The 9579-nt window shown below is 35.9% G+C and overlaps 1 protein-coding gene across 2 annotated transcripts in view; it reads right to left on the bottom strand.

Annotated features, from left to right (window-relative positions):
* Positions 1-9329, bottom strand: part of LOC131034008 (uncharacterized) — a 96061-nt gene extending 86732 nt beyond the window's left edge. The window contains exon 1 of one of the 2 annotated variants that reach the window (XM_057965336.2): positions 8923-9329. The gene's annotated coding sequence lies outside the window, so the exon portion shown is untranslated. Of the gene's footprint in view, positions 1-8579; positions 8880-8922 lie in introns of those variants that run through there. The other variant, XM_057965337.2, reaches the window with a different exon arrangement.
* Between the last annotated feature and the right edge of the window lie 250 nt (positions 9330-9579).

Raw genomic sequence — 9579 nt, forward strand, 5'->3', positions numbered from 1 at the left:
GCACCCTCATCATTCCAAGAAGCCATAAGGAGGGCTTTGACACTTGAGCCTTCTATATTAAGGAACTAATTTTCATCTTAGCCTAGACCACTAACTACCAAACTACAAAAAGGCAATTTTCAGAATGGAGGATTCAATTCAAACCGTCAAAAAGCTACACCTCAATGCTTTGTTGCAAAGAAGTTTAATGAGAAAACCAGAAATAAACTTAAAACGAAAAAGTTGTGCTTCTTGTGCATTTGGCCTTATTGTGACCATTGTATATATAACCAATCTAAGAAATCTTCAAAAGGGTCTCCCTTAGTCAAAATTGCCGAAGCGTCATTCCTTTTCATCCTCCGTGTTCATATCATATGCTGGAAGTTGCAAAAATCCAAGAAATTTCTAAGTTTGGGAGTGTTTTGGTCATTTTTTGAAGTTTTTGTGAAACCGCAACCTTTTCGATGGATTAGTAGACTTCTTCCTCTTGTCCAACCTCCTATCCTAATTGTCAATCCCACATGAAAGTTTCACAATGCTTATTGGAGCATTTATTTATCCCATTTAATTTCATTCCATCAAGTTGGGATTTCGAGGACATCCAAACTTATGTATCCCCTCCCAACCTTTCATCTTCTTCCACATCATATCCCCACAAGTTCTCATTCCCTAGTTTCAGTTCCCATTTCCCTACTTTACAAAATTGTTAAGTTTCAATCATCATCTAGACTTCGACTTCCCTTCCCCATCCCTATGTCCTGTAATGTCCCCTTTTTGGGATCACCTTATACTTTGCTCTAGATTCATAAATCTAGAATGAAATAAGGGCAAAACATAGTTAGAGATATAATCTTCATTCTAATTTTTTGAAATAACAATGAGTTTAGACAACAATGTAAATATAACTCATGAAATACAAGTGATCCTAGGTTTGGGATATATGTATATATATACACAACCAATATCAACAGCTACATGGAGACTCAACCATAACGAGGGTTGGAAGACATGATGAGGTGTCCCAAGTATCCTCTACCCTAGGCCCAACAGCAAGACCTTATCCTCTATGGCCTCATGTGGTCCTTAACTGATGGTCCTTAACCATCATCATGAGGTGGCGTACCTAGTGAGGGCCTTACACCATTCCCCTCCATCATATCATCCTCTCATCTCTTATGATTGATTCACTTCAACGATAAGGTGCCTTTGACCCTCATTTAATCATCACCCTAATACCTTGACGATTTTACTTCTTGTATTTGTGAGCCATGGTGGAGAAGAGGGGAGAGATTGTGGAGAGTGCCACAAAAACCATCTCTTCCTAGACCCAAAGACCGTACTCTTTGTACTCCTTTGGCCTCTATGGGCTCATCTTGTCCCACTTCGAGGTGGCGTATCTAGAAGAGTGTCCATACACCATACCCCTCTCACAATACTTTCACACTTCCCTCACCATGCTTAGAATTGTAAAATATTTATGTTCACTATAATATTAATCATTGATTAACTTTCTTAACAGCGTTATGTTGTATTAGAATTTATCCAGTGAATGTTATCAATATTGATAGTAATTTAATGTTATCAGCTTGTCTTCAATACCATAATAGCTTGTATTAACAGTGTTGGCTTTAGATTACCATATTATGTTGATACCATTAAGTTAATAGTATCATTATGTATCATCAGAGTTGAGTGGTCCTTATATTATTAAATTGTATTAAATATTAATTGCATTAACATTGTTTACTGTATTAACAATGTTAGATTATGTTAGCAGTGTTAATATTAACAAGGTCAGATTTATTATTAGTGTTAATTATATTGTTAATACCAAGCTGAATTAACAGTCCCATATATTCATACTTTACCAGTCCATATAGCTGCTGTATTCCCCTCCCATACTATCTCCTCCTCCTATTTCGTGGTGAGTCTGTGTGCTGTCCCTTGAATTTCTCTTATCCCCCTCCCAAGTGAGAGTATGTTGTGCTACATAGGAAAGGGAGGTTCAATGGTATTTAAAAACATTGAACAGCTATGAGCTCTCCCAAAGACCCGTTTCTTAATACGTGCCTCACCAAATTCATGGATCAGGTCTATTCCTAAAATGCAGATCGACGATTTCAAAGCATTGATTATGCTAACTAGTAAATTATTAATAATAATAAACATTGATCGATGTGGGGAAGGGATGAATAATCTAATAATAAACTTTCATAAATTGAGGATATTTACTCACATACCTTAATAATAAATATGAATAATAATAATGATCATTAATAAACATGAAAATAATAAGCATATAGAAAAATTAATCAATTATATTAGTAATAAACAAGGGTGTTAATAAAACAAGGATATTAATTAATGAATTATGGATAAATTTATTGTAAGTAATACAATAATCTGTGAGATTTTGCCAAGATCTAGACACAATGGAAAGCACAAATAAGAGAGAACAAAATAGATGATAGAAATAAACTGTATTCTATCAAGAAAATAATGATCAACTGGATCATTACATGTTGTTCAATGATTGCCCATACAAACAATGTAGATGAGCTTGCTTATATAGGCAAGGCTATATGGATATGTGAGCACACAAACATGACATGTGGCTTAATAAGAAACAAGGGTAGGTAGGAAATAGATGTGGGTAGGTAGGAGAAACAATATAATATTCCACATGAGGTGGAATGTAACAACAAGATAAGATCAACACCATAAAAGGTGGAGTTTCTCCTACACACACTATCCCAATGTGGCACAAACACCCAAGTGTCTAATACCCAAACTACTATGAAATGCATTATCCTAAGTAAACTTAGTAAGGTGTAATAATATCCATGATGAATAATTGTTTACACCAACACCCCCCCTTAAGTGCAACTTAAGGGAATGCACTTAAGTCTACAATGCAACTAAGCAATGCAAGATGGGTCTCGGCTACAAGGCCATGTTAGGTACCCACGTACAAATGCAAATGCATGCAAACCAATGCAATGAAATCTCTCACAAAGAGGGGAAAGAAAGAAAACCCCTATGGGAAGAAACCCTCCCCCAAAAGAGATGAAAACAATACAAGAGAACTCTCGTAGAAGCATGTGAGGAACAAAACCCCATGTGAGGAAAAAGTCCCCCCCATATGAGAGAAGAAAAGACCATGAAGCCCTCCCTCAATGTCGAATCTCCTGCAAAGATGGTCCAATGATGTTGACCAAAATACCTCCCCATAAGGAAGAAAGAGAGTCGATGCTGCACCAATAATGTCAGAGTGTGACAAAACTAGGTACCAAGTTGATGACGATGAATCACTCGCTGCAACAAAATGAAGATCAAGCATGGAGACAACCTGCTTTGAGCATCATCTGGATACTCGTAAATGGCAGAAATATTGGTACAATCCAAGTCTCACGGGAGCCATGCACAAATGTGTACAATCTTAAGTCTCAACTGGAGCCATGGACCAAGTCTCACAAAATATTCCTAATCTACGTGTACAAGAGGATTACATCAAATATGTCAACAATGACAAGATACAAAGAGGTGTGGCACTTTATGATAGTGCATTACAACATAGCTCATGCAAGAGCATACAACATGATAGTGCAAATCTGGAAACATGAAAATGATGCCACCAAGAAGCCCTGTAGAATACTGCAGAAAAAGACTCCTCCGATTGGGATGTGGCCAAGAGATATAAAGGAGCAAATCAACCCCCCCACTTGACTGTCGATTGGAAGCACTGCAAGACAGGTGTTAAGTGACAAGAAATAAATTGTGTTTCCAATTTTGCTTATTAAATGATATTTGTGTTTTTAAAAGATTTTAAAAATCTAAATAAAACAACAATTTACTATGCGCCCATATAAAAAAAACTTTATTAAAAAATAAAGAAAAAAAAAACAAGGCAATTTTTAAAGACAAAAAAAAACTTTATTAAAAAGTTTATTTTTTTTGCTATTAAAAAAACTTATTTTAAAAAATAAGAAAAACTGAAAAAAAAAATTATTTATTAAAAAAATGTAAAAACAAATTAAAGGCAAAGTACCCCCCATACAGGGAGGGGCCTGCAAGTACACTGCGGGACACCCGCAGGTACACTGCGGGGCCGCAGTGCCTGTGGACACCCGCAAGTACACTGCGGGGCCGCAATGCTTGCTGACACCTGCAGGGCACCTCGAAAAAATTATTTTATTTTTTTTAATTTTTTGAAGACAAAAACCAAAAAATGCTCCAAAATTGCAAATCGGTGTGGGACAAGTCACCACCCTCCACCTTCAAACGGCTCTAGATTTGGCCTCGGATGTCGGATTTGGACGAAATAAAAGGCGATTCTTAATTGCTCGAACCTCCTCAATCCAATCGTGACCTCAGATCTGACCCAACAAGCTCCAATAAAAACCTGCAATAGAAAGCTCCAAAATGCAATCCCAAAATTTCTCTCAATTGGCAAACCAATGACACTCTAATGGCTCTGATACCACGTGAGATTTTGCCAAGATCTAGAGACAATGGAAAGCACAAAAAAGAGAGAACAAAATAGATAATAGAAATAAACTGTATTCTATCAAGAAAATACTGATCAACTGGATCATTACATGTTGTTCAATGATTGCCCGTACAAACAATGTAGATGAGCCTGCTTATATAGGCAAGGCTATATGGATATGTGAGCACACAAATATGATATGTTGCTCAATAAGAAAAAAGGGTAGGTAGGAAATAGGTGTGGGTAGGTAGGAGAAACAATATAATATTCCACATGAGGTGGAATGTAACAACAAGATAAGATCAACACCATAAAAGTTGGAAATTCTCCTAAACACACAATCCCAATGTGGCACAAACACCCAAGTGTCTCATACCCAAACTACTATGAAATGCATTATCCTAAGTAAACTTAAGTAAGGTGTAATAATATCCATGACGAATAATTATTTACACCAACATAATCCTTTGATCAAATGGGAATAATTGAAACAATGAATACTAAAAATGAATATATTATGAGGGGCATTACATGTCCCGAGATCCCTTCCATTCCCTCAAACCCACAATCTTCCATTTCCTCCACTTCCATCCTCCAATTTCACATGTTTTTATCATATCATCTCCAATCCCTCTTACAAAACTTTTCCACCCCTAGCTATCCAAACCTCTTGTTCCCTGCTCCTTTCCACATTTTCTTCCACTCCTCTTGCAGAATCATGTTGCACTTCCCGACTTCCTCCATTCCGCCTCCACTTCCCTTCATCGGTTCTACATGTTTCCCACATCCTTTACATCCAATTACAGAGTTTCAATGGACTTCTGGACTTTCATCCCCATGTCTAGTTCTCACCTTGAATCCCACAATGAAACTCTACACCTGGTCCTCCTATCTTTTCCCACAATCCCTCTAATCTTTTCTTGCAAACCTTCAAAAGATTTTTGACCTTTCATTCTAATGTCTTATACTAATTTCCACTTCGGCATCTAATTCCCACAAAGGTTCTCAATGCTTCTACCATTCGTTTCTTCCTATGCAATGTTCAAATAGACCTATCAACTTCCAATTTTCCATCCCATCTTGATCTTTGGTTATGCATCTGTCCTCTACATTTCTCCATATTATTTTCTTTGCCTATTTCACTCTTCAACATAGTTTCAATGGACTTCCATACTTCCTTTGTTATGTCCAATCCTAGCCTCTCGTCCTACAATGAAACCTAGCATCTCCAATTCTCAGCTCCCGTCTCACGTCATTCCCCACATATTTCCTCCTATTTGCATAACCACTTCCTAGATTATCCCAAGATGCTTGACCCCTACAACTAATCCATGAGAATTTTCTTGCCCAAATACCATTGTCCATTCCAAGGGTGTCGACTTTCTTGCAATTTCAAAGGTAGATGATGAAGAATTCCAATTTGCCATTAGTGCAATGGCAGTTGAGTTCCAATTCACAATCCTCGCACCTATTCCAGATCCTCCATCTCACAAATTTGTGGCTTTTACCTTATCTTGCACACCAAAGTCACAATCTCCAATTCTTTATCAAATTCTTGCAAGCAACTAAAGAAAAAACTATCTACTTCCTTGCGTGACCTAGGAGTCGAGAGGGAGTTCAGTCCATAGAGAGAATGGTCATGAATGCAATCATACAGAGCAAGATTCTCAAACACCTCCTAGTACTTGTGGACCCCTCAAAGACAAGACTTAAATGTATGGTTGCTAATATAAAGGGCATGGTTCCAAGTGCATGGCCATATGGATATGATGCAAGCAAGCTTGGGCAGCCTGTGCAATTGCAAACAACCCTAGTTCTTCTTTTGCGATACAAAAGAGAAGAGAACCATTAAGGTCTCTTTTTGGGTAATTTTAGAGACTTCTTTGCGATTTTTAATCATGATCTCAATTGGAAAGACGCTATGTTTGGTTTTGGCATGTAGAATGACGTGATTGCTGATTCTATTCATCAAATGATTTTAAAGAATATATGCAAAAATAGATGTGCTGCTATGTTTTATAACAACTATCATTAGGTAACTGCTACTCTAAGGCTTTACTTTGACATATGCCACAAGAGTTTGCTTGCTCTTTTCTATAGCTAATATGACTACGTGAACATTCCTTGCGACCTTTCCTAATTAGAAAATTGAAAGTTTTATAGAATCATCAGAAAAGTACAACAAATTGGACAAGACATAAACGCAGATACTCAATAACAACCACATATTTTATACCACATATAAAAGTTCAAAAAAAATTGTGGTAGCCTCACTCCACAGGAACACTAGGTAAGTACTAAAAAGAAGTCCACCATCCAAAAATAAAGTATGTAAAATTTAAATGAAAAAAACACCGTCAAGTTGTCATTGGTTACATTACTTGTCTCACAAAGAGCCTACCAGGAATGAATTTTTGTCTAATGCAAAGGACTGACCCAATTCCTGGCTAAATTTTACGAAAAGAAAAACAAAATGTCAAAAATAAATCAATTGTTTGTGCGCTTGATACCCATTAGGGAAAAAATTGAAATATGGCCCTAGCCTAGTGGTCACATACAGCTGCATCACTGAAGTTTTCCAGTGCGTGATACTGAGATTATTCTGGACTAGATTTGCAATGAAATGATCCTATAGATTTCAAAATTTGGCAGAATGTGATGCACTTTTTAACCGGATTCTACGGAGTAGATTCTAAACCATATATGCAATGGAATGATCCTGTAGATTTTAGTATTTGGACCTTGGTAGAATTACAATTGCCATGAAAATTTAGGTAATTTTTAAATTAGTCTATCGGTTAATTTAATTATCCATAGAGAGTCCATTAGAGAATAATTCTTACTGAATGCAAACACTCAAAACCTAGAGGCATAAGGCAAAATTTCAGCATGAATTTTGAAGATGGAATACAACAAGTCGAAGCAACTCGATTACTGGGTTTGATTGTGTAAAAAAAAAATTCATCAAACGTTTCAAATCACCCTCTGTGATTCTTACTATGATTGCACTCTTTCATTCTGATGATGAATCACGAGGGTGATTTGAAACGTTGATGAAAAAAAACTTTACACAATCAAATCCAGAGAACATGGAATTGTAATTTCATCAAACGTTTCAAATCTTTCAAATCACCCTCTGTGATTCTTACTATGATTGCACTCTTTCATTCTGATGATGAATCACGAGGGTGATTCGAAACGTTGATGAAAAAAAACTTTACACAATCAAATCCAGAAAACATAAAATTCAATTTCATGGATTGTGGAAAACTCATGCATTCAACTCGGTTACTTTTTCATTAGATACCAATTAGGAAAACAAATTTAAATATGTGATTGATCAAAATGAGTCCCATGGGGTTGCATCACTTTAATTATTGGACAGGTGGCACTTAGATAACTTTGTAGCAAATCTGCAATGAAATGGTCCCGTAGATTTTAAAAAATGGAAAATCATAACAGAAGAAAAGATAGGGATTGTAGATCATCAAGAAAATAGAAAGATCTTTATACAATAATTTTATAGACACTAAATTGATATTTTAGTGGCAAAATACTCTTTGGAATAAAAACCCTAAACCACATTCTCTACCAATCTGAAATCCCTGATAGGAATCAGAAAATAAGAAAAATCAAAATTTGAAAAGGAGAAAATGAAAATCTCAAATAATTACAAATATAAAAGAGTCGGGATGATCCATAGATCACAGCAGATGGGCCAGACGACGGAAAAGAGCATATAAGGTGCAGTAGGCATACACAATAAATAACTTATCAAGAGAGAGACCTACGGGTACATCCATCTAAAGAATCTAGATCAAACTATAATTCAAGATATAAAATGTATGTAAACAAGGACAGTCTAAATAAAAATGGAAAAACTAAAATAAAAAATAACACCCTGAAACAAAAATGAATAGAAGAATTTCCCTGGGAAGAGCACGATAATAGTCACAGAAAGATACAGAAAACAAATCCAGCGTGTACAGCATAGTATAACCTATATAATTTAAATAAAAAACAAAGAAAGTTACTACAACTATAAACATTATTGATGGACAAAGAAAGTTACTAGAATTATAAACATAATTGATGGACTAGATTCCCTCACCTCTCCATCCATAAGCCCAAGAAGATCCATTATGGTACACACCCATGAAAACAGAATTTCAGTCTTCGATTCAACAATTACATAATACACACACACACACAAACACATATATGCGTATACACATAAATAAGCATGTACATAAATACTTTTGAACTTCCTGCTATTTCTGTCTGATTACTGGCGGCTAAAAAATGCACCAAACATACATTGAAATGCAAAATTTATTCAAAGCTTCTAAACCATGTATAACCCTAATTGTATTCCGCCATCACATGAATTTTAGAGAACCAGCTGAAAATAGGCCACTCCCTTATCAATGATATAACCAGTTCGCAGGTCATACCTTGTGAAGAAGATTCGATTCTGAATCCCGCGAGTAGCTTTTTGTTCTCCACAATTCCAGGAGTGAGTGAAATATTAAATTCGTGGAAGGCTGAGCAAAGCTTAAATAACCAAATAAAAAAATTAGTTGGACGTTGAGACAACGAGGAGAACCCTAACCCTGCAAGAAAAGTATCAAAGTGGCAGGTAGGAAAGTCTTTTCCGTGTGCAGTTGTTTAAGCCTGTACGTGTGTGATTATAACAGAGCAAAAACCGGTGACAACTATACCACGCCATGTGATTTGATTTTTTTATTTTAGCGGAGATTCACTGAATCTATTGAAATTGGTATCTTTGGTCCCACAGATATTTCGCCGTGACTTGCGTAATTCTTTTTAATTTGTTAGGTCCTGCCATGGCAGGAAATCTATTGTAATGGATGCAAATAAGAAAGAAAATTAGGTCATGAGGCCAATGTATTTTTCTTTCTAGTATGAATAGTTTGAACAATATGCAGTGTTCGATGGTGGTCGTATTTGTAGAGTTGTAATAAAACTTGTATATCTTGTATATCTATATTTTTTAAATATAGGTAAATTATGTCGGGAGATATCTTATAATAGAAGGAAATATGACGATTGCAACAATATTAGTAGTATACAAAAGTTTCAAAAATATA

This window comes from Cryptomeria japonica, chromosome 2 (genome assembly GCF_030272615.1).
Source record: "Cryptomeria japonica chromosome 2, Sugi_1.0, whole genome shotgun sequence".
Lineage (NCBI taxonomy): Eukaryota > Viridiplantae > Streptophyta > Pinopsida > Cupressales > Cupressaceae > Cryptomeria > Cryptomeria japonica.